Source organism: Paramisgurnus dabryanus, chromosome 8 (assembly GCF_030506205.2).
Source record: "Paramisgurnus dabryanus chromosome 8, PD_genome_1.1, whole genome shotgun sequence".
NCBI lineage: Eukaryota > Metazoa > Chordata > Actinopteri > Cypriniformes > Cobitidae > Paramisgurnus > Paramisgurnus dabryanus.
Window position 1 is genome coordinate 8,282,006 of NC_133344.1, and position 18,053 is coordinate 8,300,058.

Sequence of the window (18,053 nt, forward strand, 5' to 3'; positions counted from 1 at the left end):
AAACAAAGTTTGTCCATTAAGGGCTTCTGTAGAAACATGGCGGCACAAAATGGCGACTTCCATGTAAAGGGTATGTAGATAAAAATGCCTTATTCTAGGGTAATAAAAACATAATGGTTCAGTATATAAGGTCTTTATACAACCTTAATAATATAGTTATGTAGATTATATTGCATTTCTGTCAAGAGATTTTTCTAAAAGTTACACACTACACCTTTAACTCGGATTCAGAAGTCATTTTAACTTACTATTATTTATCTTGACTAGTGATGAGTTTAAATTATTTTATAAGTTGTAGCAACTTATCTCTTGTCAAGATAAATAATATTAAGTTGAAATGACTTGTAAACCGGAGTTGATTGAACAAAAAACTTTAGGCAGCTGTAGTGTTGTGCCGATAGACGATAGTATCCTGTATCGACGATCGTCCGACATATCGCCAATGGCAGGCTTTCATGGCGATAGTCATGACGATAGTTGGCGAATGGTTGTTATTATCATCATCATCATAGTTTTGCATGCTTTTCCTCGCATGAGGGTTTGTGCTTCACTTTACGCGGAGAGCTTGTAGAGAGAGAGTTCCTTCTTGCACGCAGATGCACTTAATGCGCGCGTCTCGGACTCGTTCTAGCACCTAAATCCAGCGCGTGGATGAGCAGCTACGCTTCCCTCTGTCTCACATGCACGCGCTCTCGCATCTGTCCGAAGTCTAAACATAAACTGAAGTAGTAATCCTTATGTATTTGTGCGGTTTAATGCGTTTCATGCGAGCTGAGGCAAACTATTCCTTTTGTTTAAAATATAACCCGCTGCATATTGGCGCCACTCTCGCTTACGTGCAGATAGCTGCGCTCTGTCTGAACTTGAAGTCAGATAGTAATCCTGTTTATGATATGCTTTTCAAGGAGTTTTAGCAATACATCCCTCGTGTTTAAAATATGATTGTGTTCCGCTGGACCAGTGTGTTTAAAAAGGCACCTCTGAGAGCACCACTGCTTGACACGTGTAACCTTCTGCAACAGCACTAAACAAATGCATTTAATTATTTTTATGTGCGCTGCGTGTGTCTGCGCAGGTGCATGTTTTAACAGTCATTAAGTAATCGTGTTAAAAATCAGGATTATGATTTTTCCCATAATTGAGCAGCCCTATCTCTGACATTTCCTTGCACTAGAGAGGTTGTTAGCGCGCAGAGGGTTAAAACCAGCGCGTGTCCTGTTCTCGCTCTCTGGCACGCAAAGAGCGTCTGGGCTTTAATGACGCACTCAGATTAATGGCATTAGTTTTAAGAAAGATGCATTCATGACGGTGTTGCTCTTGTTCTTTTTTCCACCAATCAAGTCTTGTCATAAATGAACAAATAAATGAGTAAACTACTGCCCCGCCCCCCGATACTATCGTGTATCGCCGATCTCACAGGCTGACGATAGGACGATCTCAAAATGGGGCATATCGCCCAACACTAGGCAGCTGTGTTTTTTTGCATAGCCAATTTATTGATTTGCATGTAAACAGGTTTCTAAAATAAGCTGCTTATTTTGTGCATGTAAATGAACTCATTGATTCATCTGTAAAATGCCATCAAAAAATAATACTATACTTTTTTATTAATGGACACATGACCTAAAAGCGAATATGTTCATTCTGCTTGAAGATGCTTACTATCGTAGCAATGTATTTCTATCACGCTGTGCTGTGCCGCTCAATAACAGCGTATGTGGGTTGTGAGCTTCAATATTTGTTCAGAAACGAGTGAAGTAAACACAAAGTTCAGTGTAAATTGGATTCAGCGAGGTATAATAAACAGTGTTTGGTTGTTGAAGAAAAACTGGGTATGCTAGAATATTTTTCATGAGTTGTGAACAGGGCTGGACTGGGACAAAAATTCGGCCCTGGCATTTTGGCCCAAACCGGCCCACTGTTAGGACTCTGCCATAATCTTGTTGGTAATTATATCTAGTTTTGTATGGCAGGGTTCTAACAGTACAATGTTTTGTGTGGGAGAACGTGGTTTTGGTATTGTCATATTATACCACGTTTTTCCCGTGTCTTGTGACTTTTCCCTGCTCCCTTGTATTCTCTTGTCATTGTGTGTTATTTTTCCCCGCTCCCTTGCATTTCCAGTCTTTGTTTTTATGTCTTGTTTAGTCTAGTGTTCTGTTCATGCATATATATATTTGTATGTATTTGTATATGTTTTTATATATATATATGTGTATATATATAAATATGTTTATGGTTTTGTCTTGTTGGTACTGTGGTTGTCTTGTGTTTGTATGTGTTTTACAGGTTCACGTGTGCTTCCCTCACAGGTGTTCCTGTTCAGTGTGATTGCCTCCTCTCGTCTTCCTCACCTGTTGCTTGTTATCCTCTCGTCTGATCTGTGTATTTAATCCCTGTGTGTCTAGTGTGTCTTGGCAAGTTCGTTTGTCAATGTCAGTTTGTCAATCTCAGTACTGTGTATGTACTCACCAGCTACTAGCTTTGCTAGTTTCTAGTCCTGTCTTGTTGTGTGCTTTTGATACGTCTAGTTTGTTCATTTATTGTTTCCCTTATTCTGTGCTCTCTGCTGCCCAGGAGTCATTCTCTAGATACTGTTTCGGTGATCGCTGACTGTTATAGAGACTGAATTCTCCATCTGCCTGTTTAAGGACTGCAGTGCTATCTGCCAAGTTGTCCACTACTCTCTCCCACCGTTCGTTTGTCTGGCCGGAGCCCGAACGTGTGTGGCTTGTCTCCCCAGTGTCTGTGTGTGCTCCTCGCCCTAGCCGTCTGCCTCGGAGTGGCCTTTGCGCCCAGACGTGCCATTGTCTGTTTACATTCCTTATCTGTTAAATAAACATTTTCTGTTATCCGCACTGGGATCCATTTGCCTGTTTTCCCCCACCCTAACAGTACGAACTTGCCACGACTGGATCCCGCGGAGATGGACCTATCCTGGTCTGACTACAGAAGCTGCCAAGCGCATGTCCTGTTCGGCCTCCGGCAGAAGGGGGCCAATGTGAAGGATTTCGCTATGGACTTTTTGAGATCTGCCAAGTACTCCGGCTTCAACGAGGCAGAGTTAAAGGTAATTTTCAACAGCTGCCTCGACAAGCCCCTCACTACGGCAGAGCAAAGGTCCCTGAGACCCCTGGGCTTCCCGGATACAGTGGAGTATTTGATGAACCGTGAAGAGCCAGGGGATTCTACTGACACCTCTCATCCTGTCCCTTTGCCTTCCATCCCGGAGGGCTGTGTTGTCGGGGTGATGACCCAGGAGAACTCTGCGCTCTCCAAATCGAGTCCGGTAAGCTCCGCCCCGCAAGTCAGCCTTCGGGGCAAACGAGAGCGAAGAGTGTCATGGGAATCTGCATCGGAAGGGTCTTCTACCGAGCCTATCGTTCCCACCACACCACCTCCTGCCATCGCTCTCACTGCACCGCGCCCAAAGAAGAAGAAGAGGAAGAAGGGCTCCTCCGCTCTTCAGCCAGCTGCCACCCCTCAGTCCGCTGATAAGCAGCAGCCTCTGCCTTCGCCGGTGCAGCCTCAGCCAGGGTCTATCCAGCCTGTGATGTCTCCGCAGCCGCCCGCTGCGCTCCCTGTCAGTGACCCTGTGTCGTCTCCGCAGCCGCCCGCTGCACTCCCTGTCATTGATCCTGTGTCGTCTCTGCAGCCGCCCGCTGCACCCCCCGTCATTGTCCCTGCCTTGTCTCCGCTGCCGTCCGCAGCCTCCCCTGTCATGATTCCTGTCGCGCCTCCTGCTGCGCCCCCTGTCATTGTCACTGTCTCCATGTCGTCTCCGCCGCCGGACGCGGCGCCGCCCGTCATGGCTCCTGTGTTGTCTCCGCAGCCGTCCGCTGCACCCCCTGTCATTGTCCCTGCCTCGTCTCCGCTGCCGGCCGCAGCGTCCCCTGTCATGTTTCCTGTTTCCCCTCAGCCTTTAAACCCTGACCTTGTTGTTCCTGCCTTGCCCCAAGCTGTTTCCTCCCCACGAAACCCTGTTAGGCCTGCCCGGCCTCCACGCACCCAACCCTCAGCTACTCCCCGGGGTCAGAGGTCTCGTCCTGTACCCAGTCCCATCCCTCCTCCTGTGAACGTTGTTGTTCCCCCGCCCCCCCCTCCCTTGTTTGTTGTTCTTGTTGTCCCACCCGAACCCTCTAGTTGTTCTGTCTTGTCTTCCCTTGTTGGTGTTTGTCATGTTTTCGTGGATGTTGTCCAGTGTCCAATCTGTCTTGTCCTGTGTCTCTCCTTGAGGGCCGCCAGGGGGCGTCCCTTGAGGGGAGGGTCCTGTTAGGACTCTGCCATAATCTTGTTGGTAATTATATCTAGTTTTGTATGGCAGGGTTCTAACAGTACAATGTTTTGTGTGGGAGAACGTGGTTTTGGTATTGTCATATTATACCACGTTTTTCCCGTGTCTTGTGACTTTTCCCTGCTCCCTTGTATTCTCTTGTCATTGTGTGTTATTTTTCCCCGCTCCCTTGCATTTCCAGTCTTTGTTTTTATGTCTTGTTTAGTCTAGTGTTCTGTTCATGCATATATATATTTGTATGTATTTGTATATGTTTTTATATATATATATATGTGTATATATATAAATATGTTTATGGTTTTGTCTTGTTGGTACTGTGGTTGTCTTGTGTTTGTATGTGTTTTACAGGTTCACGTGTGCTTCCCTCACAGGTGTTCCTGTTCAGTGTGATTGCCTCCTCTCGTCTTCCTCACCTGTTGCTTGTTATCCTCTCGTCTGATCTGTGTATTTAATCCCTGTGTGTCTAGTGTGTCTTGGCAAGTTCGTTTGTCAATGTCAGTTTGTCAATCTCAGTACTGTGTATGTACTCACCAGCTACTAGCTTTGCTAGTTTCTAGTCCTGTCTTGTTGTGTGCTTTTGATACGTCTAGTTTGTTCATTTATTGTTTCCCTTATTCTGTGCTCTCTGCTGCCCAGGAGTCATTCTCTAGATACTGTTTCGGTGATCGCTGACTGTTATAGAGACTGAATTCTCCATCTGCCTGTTTAAGGACTGCAGTGCTATCTGCCAAGTTGTCCACTACTCTCTCCCACCGTTCGTTTGTCTGGCCGGAGCCCGAACGTGTGTGGCTTGTCTCCCCAGTGTCTGTGTGTGCTCCTCGCCCTAGCCGTCTGCCTCGGAGTGGCCTTTGCGCCCAGACGTGCCATTGTCTGTTTACATTCCTTATCTGTTAAATAAACAATTTCTGTTATCCGCACTGGGATCCATTTGCCTGTTTTCCCCCACCCTAACACCCACACTATATAATCTGCAAAAAATTATTTAAGAAAAAATGTTCTAATTATTTTTGTCTTGTTTTCAGTAAAAATATCTAAAAATTCAACAGTTAAAATGCTTTTTCTTGATGAACAAAACGATCCAAGAAAATAATCAAAAAAAAAAAATCAAATTTAAGTGATTTTGTGCATAAAACAAGCAAAAAAATCTGCCAATGGGTTAAGCAAAAATTTCTTGAACATTTTTCTTAAACACTAAATGCAAGAAAAATTTGCTTACCCCATTGGCAGATTTTTTTGCTTGTTTTATGCACAAAATCACTTAAATGTAAAATGTTTGGTCTAAAAACTAGACTTATTTTCTTGGGTCATTTTGCTAATCAAGAAAAACCATCTTATTTTAAGAATGTTTAGATATTTTTACTGAAAACAAGAAAAAAATACTAAGAATTTTTTTTCTTGAAAATAATTTTGCAGTGTATAATTACAAATACCACCCATCTTTGCACGCCTTTAAATATGTATAGCAATAGCAACTCCAATTCCATAAAAGCACTAAACCCCATTAATAGCAGGTAGAAAAGAGTGAGAGTTGACACAACCAACACTGCTAGAACGTGTTATTTATTAATGCAATAAAACTGTATAATCCACTCTTATGAAGCCTAAAACAAGCTTCATGCAATTGGCAAAATTTGCCATTAGATTGCTGACTTATTACAAAATACAAGTGCTGCTTACATTAATATTGAAAACTGATTATTACTTCCAGTACTTACAGGAAAGTATTCACTACATTCACTGAACTAAACTAGTGTGATTACATTATTACATATTTTATGATATGTATGATTACATATTTTGTGTTTTTGACGCTTTATCAAGGGGTATCCATCTAAACTTGTGTTTTGAAAGCAGTTCTGCTTACCGCAGGCACTATACACTCACTTCTCCCTCGTCTCTCTCCCTCTCCTCACTGACCCTTTGCGTGCTGGTGCTGACAGTGCCACCGCCGCCGCCACCATCATCATCACCAGCGACGCGAGATGAAGGTCTTGCTGCCGCAGAAAACATTTGTGTGTTTTTAACACATTTTGCAGCGTCTGCCTGAAGAGCCTGCTTCTGTTTGTCGCGCAGTTTTTCTGCGCCTCCCTTGCGTTTTCTCTCTCTCTCTTTCTCTCTCTCTCTCTCTCTGTTTTGACACGTGAACTGACCGACGATGAACGCTCGCTTGCACAGAGACCAAAGCGGTGATTGGGCCAGCTTAATGTCATTAAAAAAAATAACCAATGGGCTGCTGCTTAAATGTGAGTGGGCCAGTCTATCTAGGAAAAGAAAGGATGATGACTGTGCTGGTCAGTCATTGGGCCAGCTTAATGTCGTTTAAAAAAAATAACCAATGGGCTGCTGCTTAAATGTCAGTGGGCCGGTCTGTCTAGAAAAAAAGACGCTAACTGGGCTGCTCAGACAAAAATAGTATGAGATGTATCGGCCCAAAAAGTACGTCGGCCCACCGGGAAACTGCCCGGTTTGCCAGATGGCCAGTCCGCCCCTGGTTGTGAATGGAACCGAACGCATGCATGGCTGTGAGCGAGCTGCAGTGTCTGAGTTTAAGGTGTTTATGTGCGCAGTGTTTTATGCCGTTTTAATGGTGCTGTCTGAAGTGTAAAATAGTTTTTACATGAAACGTGTGTGCATCCAGCCGCGTAATTGAAATATGTTCCCTTAACGCACCAATGGGTGTCTAACTGCTTTCTTGAGATAAGCATACACACAAAATAACACAATGTAAAAAATGAGTTCAAAAAGGTATCTCAAATCAACGTCTGATGTTGTGTGTATGACAGGGTGATAACAGGTGATTGATGTTATTTTCCGCTTCAGCTGGTTGTGATGGGCACATGTGGGTGAAGGTGATTTGTTGATCAGCGTTCCTGGATGGCTGTTAAATGACAAAGACTGATGCTTGTAAACATCTAAAGATTGATGTGTGTGCGTGTGTGTTTCTGTGTGAAAAGGACAAATCCATTTAGGGCAAAACACTGAACTCCGCCTCATTTGAGAGAGTAGGAACACTTAGAGAAGAGGAGAGGAAAGAGAGAGAGCATGATGGGGAAAAGGTTAGATGACAGGATAAAGATAATAAGGAGAGACAGCCTTCTGTATATCCACTATGTGTGTGTTCACTCCACAGCTTTTCTGAGCCCTTATTAGGAATTGAAGAGTGATCCACACAGCCAGCGCTCATCCAAATGACACAAGAGAAAGAAAGAGTAAAGTAATACAGGGGGAAAGCTAAAATATTCTGCATTCATACAACTAAATAAATATGAAACACCAGTTTCCTTAACTTTATTCTGCTGAGATGTGTGTAATATTAATGTTTAGTGCATTCAGCAAATTCAGCGCTTTTGCTCACTTTCATAACACACCCACACTCCAAAGCCCCGCCCTCCAAATACATATTATTCATAAACCCATCTCTATACAAAGTGATTGACAGGCAGAGAGGGTTTCTAATCTGTTACTTCTCTAAATAGATTCACTGTCAAATATAAAAGTACAAAACATATTACTGGGACGTAGTGGCGGCCGGTTACTTTTTTTAAGGCTGCATGAACAGGAAGCTCATCACAACACGAATTTAGCCCGTCATGTCAAAATATGTGTTCGGCACATCATGTGAACCTGTGTGCATCATGCGTCATGTCAAAATACGTGCCTGCAGCAGATGCTTTAAAGGGGTTCATGATAAAAGAAAAGCTTGCGTTTGCCAGGTACTTACTTAATCTCGTATAATCAGAGTGTAGTGCTAACTTAAAGCGATAGTTCATCTTAAAATTAAATTTTTATGTTTATCAGCTTACCCCCAGGCTATCCAAGATGTAGGTAACTTTGATTCATCAGTAGAACAAAAATGTAGATTTTTAACTCCAACCGTTTCATTCTGTCAGTCGTATAATGCAAGTGGATGGTAACGAGTGTTGGGGGTAACGCATTACAAGTAACGTGCATTACGTAATAATATTACTTTTCTGAAGTAACGAGTAAAATAACGCATTACTTTTTAAATGTTCACATTAATACTTGAGTTACTTTTTAAAAAGTAATGCAAGTTACTTTTTTAGTTTAATTAATTTTATTTTAAAAAAAATTACTGAATTAAACTAAACGTAGCCACATTATGCACGCTATGCGTACACGCCTGTGTGGGAAAAGTTTGAATCAGAAACTGAGATGGCAGGCTGGAGCTCGACATTTTTGTGACGAAATATGCAATTTCTGATAGCAGAACTTTTTAGTCATATAAAACACCTGGAAGGCCTAAAAGAGATCAAGCCTCAGCCAAGAAAAAGTAATGCAAAAGTAACTAAAAAGTAACGTAAGCATTACTTTCCATGAAAGTAACTATGTAACGCAATTAGTTTCTTTTTTTTGGGAGTAACTTAATATTGTAATGCATTACTTTTAAAAGTAACTTTCCCGAACACTAATGGTAACAACTGATTGAGAAAAAAACATCCACAAAAAAATCCAAAATAAACCCTGCAGCTTGTGACGACACATCGATGTCCTAAGTCACGAAACGATCGGTTTGTGTAAGAAACCGAACAGTATTTATATAATTTTTACCTCTTTTACAACACTATCCCCAAAGCTATATGTGCATTCACATCATTGTCTTATTCTTGTAATGTTTAATGGCGGGTTGCGAAACAACTTCATAGGTGCATACCGCCACCTACTGTATCGGGAGCCCCATGTATAGTGTTTGTGCACTCATGCTGATACAGTAGTTGGCGGTATGCACCTATGAAGTTGTTTCACACCTAAGTCTTGGATGGCCTGGGGGTAAGCTGATAAACATAAAAATTTCATTTCAAGATGAACTATCGCTATCAGTATGCCGTAGGCATAGACTGTAAAAAAAGATGGACGACGCCTGTTTGCTCTCTTCCATTGGTTTAAACTAAAGCCGCCAGTGTCCCGATACGGCGCTGACATCTTGGGTCTTGAGTTGATAGCGATTTCGGGACCAGTCCTGCACAGTAGTGAGCAGGAAGTAAAGTCGCGAAATCAAGACCCTGCCCTCGCTCTCGCAGAAAGCGCATATCACACGATATCACAGCTGACAAACATGATGTGACACCACCGTTTTTAAATCATTAAATAACTAACTAAACACAAACTTATTTTAAAAATAAACATTTGAATTTACATCAGCGTGATAAAAACTACAGTAAATGACAGAAACCAGCTTCGGAAAAAAGATAATTGAAGTGTAAATAAATTGTTTAGTTGGTCTCAAGTCCCATTGAATAACATGGGAAGGTGGGGTTTATGACCAATACTGGGACCAGTCACTGGGGGGCGATCGAGACGTTTTGGCTTCACTTCTCAGGACTTGTGCGGCACGCTTGGCCGTAGGTTATCCGTAGCCTGTGCATAGCACTGCGTAGCCTGACATGCAACTCGACAAAATTTTTACAGCACGTCCATTCTACGCGACCGCAAGCACTGTGATTGGTCCACTAGAACCCCATCAGATAAAAAAAGTGCATCATAGGTATTTCTGTTTGTGGCGGTGAGAACAAAAATGGGCCAAGTTGAAGAGAGATTTAACTGAAACTCCAACAAAAGTCACTACATATTTACCTCCATTATTGCTGGTCTTCTCAAATCATAGACAACAAGCTGCTGTTTCTTCTTTGTTTGTGGGTTAATTTGCCAAGCTTCTTCTTCTTTGGCGGTTGAGCTGCTACTGTGGTTACTTGCATGGACTTGCTTCTAGTGGTCAGCATGTGTGTTTGCACGACGCAGAAGTAAATATCTAAACCCGAGACTTAGCCTATGCCGTCGCGGCTACACCGTAAGACGTACGCACAACTATAACAAGCCCTTTAGTGTCTAGCAAATACTTTGTGAAAGTGAGCGTCTCTTTTATCATAAACTCGTTCGACGCGTGTGCAGCAGGCACGTATTTTGACATGACGCATGATGCACATATGGTCACATGACGCACCAAACACATATTTTGAATTCCTGCCTCTCGGAAAAGAAGTCATGGGCTGTCAATGCTGGAACGGTTCCCCTTTAAAGGTACTAATATGCACATTGGTGTACTTTTTGAAATGTTACCACCCCAGGGACAGCTTTTGTACATTCTGACAGTGTAGAAAGGCTTGACCTTTACTTTTATTAATATAATTGATGTGTGGCTGAAATTTTCGGTCAGATAGTCAGGGCATGTTTTATAATTCACGATAAAACACCACACATTCAATTTAGTTCAATAAGAAAGGACTACGAAGCAATTTTCTTCCCTTCACAGAGTTCCAAGTCTTAACTAGCTCATTACCTTACAAAAAACTTTAGACAGTTTTGGCTGCTGTTCCTGCTGCCATTGTCCCAGTAAATTGCAAAAATAGATTGACATTTTCGAAAGACAGTGTTATTGGTGCTTACCTGAGCAAATCTCAACCTGTTTCCAGGGTGTTTCAGTGCAGTTCCTGATGGTTTTTGATGTGCAAAGCTTACTTGCCTACTTCAGACATCCCTATGTGCATGACATTCTGGTCTCTAGATCCCTCGGTCAATTTGTGCATTTGGCAGTTTTTGATCCATTTAATCCACCAAAAGACGACTTTAAGTCTGATGGCTTAAAGTAATAGCACATCTCTTCTCAATAAACCACATGATCTGAATTATCATTCATGTTTAGATCTCGAATGATGCAGAGGGAGTTACAACCCACAGTGTTCAGGAAAAGAGCCTGCGAATGGTTTACTTGTAGCTTTAAATGAGAACAGTATTGTAATATCCTAAAATTGACACATACATTTATTAAATGGCAAATTTACATAAAGTATTAAGGCATGGCTTCAGGGTTGTATTTTATCTTGTACTATTAGCATTGTCATGTTTAAACGTGAGGTAAATAATCACTATATAACTTAAGTTTACATCAATTACTAAAACCTGCATTATAGTGTCAAATGATTAAATAAACATAGCATTTAGTTTCAAATTAAACTACTGGATATCATTTTCAAAGATCATAAACAGTTAAGAGTCGTTTCTATACACTTGTATCTTTAAACACATACACCAGTTGGCAATGGAAGGTGATTTTTTCATAAACTGCTTGAGACAATGACCACATGAGAAGAAAATCATTGCTTTTCTGACTGAGTTGCGCCACTGCACCTTTCTTCTGGGCAACCAGACAGCCAATCAGATTACAGCTCTCCTTCCTCACTTAGCAACTAGCTGACTGATGAACACTCATCACATCTACTCATTACTGTCTATGAGAGAGAGAGAGAGAGAGAGCTTGACAATTATCACACCAGGAAAACAAACAGCTGTGACCTTAGACTGCGAATGAAACATTTGTGTGAAATATTTTGTTTTCTTTTTGATGCCCACCTTTGTGGCCAGAGAACCAGAACAAACTGTCGGGTATCGATCAGACTCCCAGAAGAGAACAAATAACTACACATAGGGCTTGTCTTTGTGCACACACCTGTTTATTTTTGAGTCACACCACTGCACAGCTCAATAAAATAACTTCATTGCCATTTCTAACTAGAACAGATCTATACAAAAAAACTATTGAAGAGATTTTTTCACAGACAAAATTCTGCTTATAAATCACGTGCTACTGTCTCAAACTAATGCTCGGTATCTTTTCTAGGTTGTCACCAAGCATGGAAACTTCAGTGGTTAGTTCACTCTCAGTTGCACAATACAAATCTTAAAGTTTCTCAAGTTACTTACTATTTAAAGGTGAATTATGCAACTTTTCGGAGGATCTCTTGACAGAATGCATTTAGGGGTGTGGTCCTGGTCAAGACAATCTCCTGAACTCCAAACTGAATGTCAGAATGGGAAAGAAAGGTGAGTTAAGCAATTTTGAGCGTGGCTTGGTTGTTGGTGCCAGACTTTCCAGTCTGAGTATTTCACAATCTGCTCAGTTACTGGGATTTTCACGCACAACAATTTATAGGGTTTACAAAGAATGGTGTGAAAAGGGAAAAACATCCAGTATGCGGCAGTACTGTGGGGGAAAATGCCTTGTTGATGCTAGAGGTCAGAGGAGAATGGGCTGACTGATTCAAGCTGATAGAAGAGCAACTTTGACTGAAATACCCACTCGTTACAACTGAGGTATGCAGCAAAGCATTTATGAAGCCACAACACGCACAACCTTGAGGCAGATGGGCTACAACAGCAGAAGACCCCACCAGGTACCACTCATCTCCACTACAAATGGGAAAAAGAGGCTACAGTCTGCTTAAATGGAAGTCACCCTCATGTTTATACAGTAGCCCTTCACGGATAAACTGCCCTACAGAGTGCATTTCATCTCTATGTTGTCTTAGACGACAACATGTTTGTCCCGTGGCGGCTACCGTACCATAGCTTATCTATGCGTTTCGAAAAGGAAAGGTGGGCTGTGGACTGAGCCGTCGGTTGCATATCACCGCAAAATGGCACTAAAAATCTACACACTGGACCTATAAAAACCCTTAGGTCCGACAAACTGGACCTATAAAGTAGCTGAAATGTATATTTTGATGAGTTAAAGTAATGCAAAAACATTTTTCAATTTTATATATTAAAGGTGGTGTGTTAATTTTAGCGGCATCTTTAGTGTGTACAGGTTGCTAATTGCAACCAACAGCTCACCCCTTAATTTTAAAATGCATATGGTAGCCACCACAGGACAAATGTCATCAACTGAGACAACATAGGGATGAAATGCACTCTTTAGAACAGTTACAGGCTAGAAACATGAAAGCGACTCCCATGTAAAGGGACCCGCGGTGCACAACTTCAACATGGTGTCCGCCTTGCTTACAAAAATGTTGGAGACCCCTGATGTAGATTTGAATGGCTCATTATAATGTAATAAAAAACAAGTTTTCCTTTAAGTTTAATGTGGTTCATTTGAGTCCCTAATTTTTTATTACTTCTTGTCAATGTTTTTCCAAAGGGCTACTAAACATTTCTGTTCATTATTTAATGCATATACAGTATACATAAATAACAAGATAAATAATCTAGTTATTATTGAGAAAAACACATCATAAAAATGACTTTTTTCAATATATAGATGATTATTTACACGATAGCTCTGCCTATATATACACCACATCATTATCTTCCAACACAGTGAAAATAAATCATTTCTTGCAAACTGAACACCATATATGGAAAACAAGGCGGAGCACAAAAAAGTGGGTAATTCGTTCAGGGAAAGATCCTTAAATACGCTAGATTGGACAAAGTGAATTAAATTTTGTTTCAAATCTCAAACCTTAAGTGATCCACAGTAATGGTGATGTTTAACTGGGCAATAAAAAATAATACATACATAAATTTTAAAAAATATATATTCAAGCCTAATGTGTGTGCGCGTGTGTGTGTGACATAAAGCAAATGAAAGCATTTTGCCTTCGCAGGTCTGGAGGGTGGTTTATTGATTTCAGATTGATGCAGAGGAGTGTGGAATGAGAAATTCCCCTTTATTAATCTCTCTCTCTCTTTCTCTCTCTCCTTTATCATGTTGTGTTTAATCCTCTCAACTTTTCTGTTGGAGAGAGTAAAAAACTAAAATGAGAAATTTGGTCTAATTGCCTTGTGCAATTTAGTTATTTAGTGTGTCTATTAACTAAATATTTATACCTACTCTCCATGACCCTCTATCTTTCTCTCTCTCTCTCTCTCTCTCTCTCTCTCTCTCTCTCTCTCTCTCTCTCTCTCTCTCCTGCGTACTTTAAGTGTCACTGAATGTTCTTACACCTTGGCACAGCGTGTGCTGTACTGTTTGTGTTTATCTAAATCCAGTACTACTAAAAGATTATCACTCCATAATAATTAATCCACTGCAATATGACTGCCCATTTCTAAATATTTCCTAATTGGGTTTCGTTTCATTTTCTTCTTACAAAATGTCTGGTGGGGCTGTAGTATAGTTGTCTTCATGTAGTTTATTTCAAAACAATCTGTGAGCTAAACATCCACTGTGCCAAATACACAAATTCTCATTATTGCACAAAGTGTCGAACAGAAGGCGTATAACTAATAAGGCTATGATCAAAACATTTCGTTGCAATGAAATGAAAGCAGCTACAGTCGATAAAAGTTTTTCCACCCTGAAGTAAACACACTGTTTCTCTTTGTATTGATTTCTCCTCTCCTGCAGGTGAGACCCAACAGTAACTTAATTTAAGCAGAAATCTCATGAGGAAAAGAAGCCTGTGACCCGCATCTATAAGCATCCCACAGGGGCTTGCTCATACAGACGATTGATTTACAAAAAACACAACACAACTGTTTATCTTTCATCTGAAGTGAAATATAAGTGAGCCGAGGAGGGATATTGGTAAAACAGCTACACCAAAGCAGAATGGATTTGTTTTTTTCAGACCAGACTTTCCCCCGAGAGCCGGCAAGCTCAAGAATATCAGACATGTGTTTCTTTTCCCAAATGTCTGCCGGCTCTGCCTGTACTATCATCACTTATTGGTCTGTCCAGCTGGGAGGCGGAGCTTCAGGGCTTCTTTTCTACTATTAATACTGAAAACGATGTTGGTTGATGTGTTTTAACGAATTTGGTGTCAAGGAAATGGCTAGGACATATTTATCACAAAACAAAAACACACAAACACAAAAAATAAAAGTCTATATTTATGATGCCTTAAAAAATTGCACATGAACACCCTCTGATGTTGTGTTAACCCTTTACTGTGGGCACACCAGCTGCAATTAAGGCGTCAAATTCGCGTCCACCACGTCTAGTTTGCCGCTTGAAGATTTTGAGTTTACTCACTTCACTCTCGGGTGAAAGCTGTGAAATTCTAGTCACCAGGACATTCACGCGGAAATTCGCGTCATGTGAGGGGCTTTTGCGACTCCACTCCCTTCCTATAATCACGTCACTACTAGAGTAAGCTCCTGATTGGTTAACGCGGCATGTTTTTCCGCCAAAGTTCAAATTTTTCAACTTGTGCGTTTGCTGCGGCAACGCTTAATTCGCGGCATGAGGCGAAATCACGTCTACCGCGCCGTGCTATACGCCTCATTCGTGCCGCGAGACCTCCAGACGTCTTCAAATTGACTTAACATTGAAATCACTCGCGCTTGACGCCTCTACCGCGGCTGGTGTGAACGCAGCATTAAAGTTTCAATGCACCGTGGGAGGAACACTGCATTATTTGATAGAAAACTTCATGACATACGACAACTCAAAAACAAAAAGCTAAACATGTCACCTATATTTGGAAAGCTGAGATTATTGTGATTTGCAATGCCGTCATTGCCTTGTCCTGTCATTAAAGTAGTACATATTGCGTTTAAATAACATTTTCCAAGACACACGCAAGTGGCATCCTCTATTCTTCCCGACAACAAAGCACCTGAACACAGCAAGCTCGTAATCACGACTTCAGAAGTGGAAATTATCAAATATCTGATAGCACATGAAGGTACAGTACGATTTTTACTTTTGTGACATTATTTGCATGATAATAATTATGTCTAATAAAATATTTGGCAATAAACTGTCAATTACTGCCAGTAACTCAACAAATTTTTTCATTCTTAATTTTTCTCTACATCATGGTAGTATAGCACATACATATTTCATTATGCTAAATTAAATTAAAAAAAGTTATACTGTTAATATAAAAAAATTTATGTAATGAGGCCGTCCGGTTGTCAAAAAAAATTGTATTAAAATTGGTTTCATATTCTTAATGCATTTTAGTTTTATTTTAATGTGCATTTGAATAGGTTTATCTAAATTTATGTAAATGAGATGCTGCATCATCAGAGCTGTCATGCATCTTGATTTCTGTCGGCTGTGTATGAAACTCAACACATACAGTGTGAAAGCAGCTAAATTTGAATGCAGTCTGCAGATATTACAACTGCTGTCAACTACATCTAAAATTCTGAACAATTAAATATTTACAGGCATTTGTATTTTGTTTAATAAATAAAATAGATAATGTAGCATGCCTTATGGAAGCAGTTTAGGCTGGAATAATTATAGAAAAATCCCAAGCCAAAATGTTTTAAGAATACAGTTTTGCCTTCCAAGTACTGTAATATATTACAACAATGAAGATTTAAGAGGAGAGGGGCTAGCGTTTGTGTCTGAGCTCTGATTGATAGGACCACAGAGAGTACTCAACAAAAACAACACTAAACTAAATCTGAATCAACTTAGTAAACATCAAAACCACCCTAGCAAAGAGAGAAATAGACCCAACTTTTTAATGAAACCTCCTCCATTAATTCATCAAACGCTCTCTCGCAGAACGCCTGATGCTGCATTCGCTGTCAATTTCGGCCGAGTGGAAAATGGGCGAGTTTGGAGAAGACAAACAGATGGGCTTTGATGCTGAATGGAGTAAATGAAGCCAGATTAAGAAAAAATTAAGAGTGTGCAATTTATCATCTACCACTTGTTTTAAAGGCTATGAGGAACTCGGCCATTGTACGTAACATTATAATATCATGCACATTATCTCAGAACAACAAATTCCTTCAATAAATCATATCTGTAACGTTTCTTACCAAATATAATTTAGATCCCACAATATTACTTGTCTACAAGATGAACAAAAAAGATCTGTTTTTTCTTTAATTTAAACCAAGCCAGTGTTCTCATATATACCAGACAAGGGAAAAATTGATCTGCTTAAAGTCTGAAAATGTCCTAATCAGATTTAATCAATCAGCTTCATTATTTAGATGTTTGGAACCCAATTACAGCCATTTCACAGTAATGGACACTTAACACTGAATGACATTTAATTATTTTTTAACCCTAATATATTCAACATTTAACACTGTTTGTGCACACGCATATCCATGAAGGTAATCCAGAGAACAGCTGATGGTGCCTAGTGTTTAACCGGGTGTGAGTGTGTCGGTGTGTGCATTGCTTTATAATAGCGCGATCAATCTAGTTTACAAGTAGCAGTTTACTCAGCAGTTGGCTTCGCTGTGGACTGAATATACTGTAAATCTGTAGTTCCTCCAGAGCAAAAGACTCAGTTTACTGCAGGAGTCGGCAGGCAGAATAATCCTTAACACTACTGCCTCAATGACATTACACAACTGACCACCTGCAACTATACAACTGAACTTTTTAAACTAAACAACTCTATCAAAACTACAGTTTTGACATTAAAATACTGACCCAATAAAAGCACACTACTGACTTAGTGATTTCAAACTACTAACCCACTGTTACTGACATGATCAAACTACTGACACAGTAAAAGCACACTAGTGAACCACTGACATCACACTACAGACTCAATGAGATCACGCTACAGACTCATAGTCACTCTACTGGCTCAGTGTCACACTCCTGACGTAATGACATCACTTTACAGACAAAACGGCATCACACTACTGACTCAATGACATCGCACTACAGACAAAATGGCATCACACTACTGACTAAGTGTGACACTATTGACTCAGTGTAACACGCCTGACTCAATGACATCACACTACTGACAAAATGGCATCACACTACAGACTCAATGACATCACTCTAAAGACAAAATGGCATCACACTACTGACTCAATGACATCACTCTACAGAGAAAATGACATGACACTACTAAATCAGTGTCAAACTACTGACTCAATGACATTCCTCCACAGACAAAATGACATCACACTACATACTCGTTGTCACACAACTGACTCAATGACATCACATTACAGACGTCAGTGTCACTCTACAGACAAAATTACATCACACTACTGACTCAATGACATCATAGTGCAGATT

General features: G+C 40.6%; 1 protein-coding gene across 3 annotated transcripts in view; it reads right to left on the minus strand.

The window, feature by feature from the left end:
* slc8a2b (solute carrier family 8 member 2b) overlaps positions 1-18,053 on the minus strand; it is a 144,782-nt gene that overhangs the window by 108,686 nt on the left and 18,043 nt on the right. The window contains exon 2 of one of the 3 annotated variants that reach the window (XM_065280472.1): positions 12,011-12,105. The exons of the other annotated variants lie outside the window; for them this stretch is intronic. The gene's annotated coding sequence lies outside the window, so the exon portion shown is untranslated. The remainder of the gene's footprint in view (positions 1-12,010; positions 12,106-18,053) is intronic. 3 annotated transcript variants of the gene reach the window in all.